This window comes from Neopelma chrysocephalum, unplaced genomic scaffold (assembly GCF_003984885.1).
Source record: "Neopelma chrysocephalum unplaced genomic scaffold, ASM398488v2 Primary Assembly neopelma1_60, whole genome shotgun sequence".
NCBI lineage: Eukaryota > Metazoa > Chordata > Aves > Passeriformes > Pipridae > Neopelma > Neopelma chrysocephalum.
The window spans coordinates 8,075,944-8,077,908 of NW_020897715.1; positions in this window are offsets into that span (position 1 = coordinate 8,075,944).

The following is a 1,965-nucleotide window of genomic DNA, read 5'->3' on the forward strand; positions in this document are numbered from 1 at the left end:
GTCAGTGTTCAGTTTCAAGTGAGAGGTGGCTGCTATGACAATGCTGCCAAGACATTTTGCATAACCTTAGAAAAGAGTCCAAGGATTGTATAAATACTGACACCAAGTTCTCCACATTCTTAAATAAGTGGTCCCCAAAGGTCAGGGAGAAGTATAACTTCTGGAACAGTCTCAAGAAAACACAACTGCAGCTGTCTATCTGCTCTGTGAATGACCAGAGGTTGAATTTCAGCATCCAAGTGTGTCAGCAGCCTTAAAAATTATACTGCAGCAAAACAAAAGGAAGCCCTTTGTAAGCAGCTTCATGAAGAGCACTAAAGACTGAACATAGATCTTAAACTGCCTTGATCTTTGTCTTGTTAATTTATGAAGAATGTGCACTGATGCCTCAAGTTCTCATTCCCTTTTTCTTAGTACATAGAAACATGAGTTTGCTCCTGCTGCCACTTTGATGCCAGCTACAGAATTAAAAAAAAAAAAAAATCCAAACAAAAAACAAGGGGGAGGAAGAAAGGAAAAGAAAGTTTGCAGTTAATTCCATCCTTGTATACAAACTTGTACTTCTCTTCCTGCTTAAATTTGGAAGGAAGTCCTTTTATACACAGCATACTTCCTTACAGCATTCCCAAAGAAGGGACAATGAGACATTTTTATTGGAAAAGGATCAGTTATGTTTTCCAGGCCTTATTATGATTAAGGTGACACTGGAACAGAGTCCTTGAAAGAAGCAAAGACTTTAGCAGTGGAAATGATTTGTAGTGTTGCAGTTGGATTGGGTTTGGTGGCGCAGGCTGCAAAGTTCCTTCACTCACATCTATAGTACAGACATGCTCTGTTTTACTGGATGACCAGGAGAGATTGGTAACACTCTCTTCACTGTAAATAACATTGACATATTAATCTTTCACAGGAACAATCCAGCAAAGAGCTAGAACTATGGTCACCATATGTTCCCAATTTTCTTGTTTCCTCTAGATGTCAATCCTGCAAACACATCAGTGATTTCCTGCATCTAAGTGTCTCGGTCCAAACTTATGCACATAGTTGGAATATATCATAGAAAATTGTTTTATAAGGTTAGCTTGGAGCACCCACGCATGGCTTCCTATAAACCACCTAACAGAAAGGACTTCTAACAGGGGCTTCTAACTCCTATTTGTAAAGGCAACCTGAGGCTCCCAAATTTAAGTCAACTCTTGAAAAGTAACCACAGGCATCTTTCAAAATCTGAGTCAAGATCTTCATGAAGCCACACTGCCAGAGACTGATTAAATTATTTAGAACATGAATTTAAAATGACTACAATCCTCATTAGGGATACTGTCCAACATATGTGGCAAAAGAAACCACAAGATTTCCACAGCTGTCAGATATTTTAAGATATTCAGAGTCTCCAAAATACTACATATATATAATTTCTATGTATTTTAAAAAATGAGCTACACTTACTTTCAGTGGATTACCGTTGCCACCTTCTAATCATTCAAGATTGTAAGTCACCTTCACAGAGACTTATATTTCCAAATGCAATAAAATTAAGGGTTTTTAAACATTTGCCTGCTAAGTTGTATATACCTATCCTGAAAATGATGCAGCCATGATGAAATACTTTCTACAGGTAAGAGTTTGACCCAAATAGTTGGTGGCTCAATTCTTGGAGAAAATCATGCACAAGCTCATTTCAAAAGCATGTAAATAAATTACAGAAATAAAAATACAAACAGGAAAACATACTAGGGCATTGAAAGTATGCTTTGAACCCCTGGTATAGTGAAAAAATATGTTCCTATTCAGCTGCTAGCATTTCCTGCTTCTGAAAAGAATTCCATCCATTAATGGTCTGTGTAATGTGGATTACAGATCCTGCGAGGCTTATTTGAAAGCAGACTGGCCAGAAGGCAGTCAAAAATTTATATCTGAGGTGCTTACCAAACATATAAATTTTAGTGGTAAATGTCAAAAAAA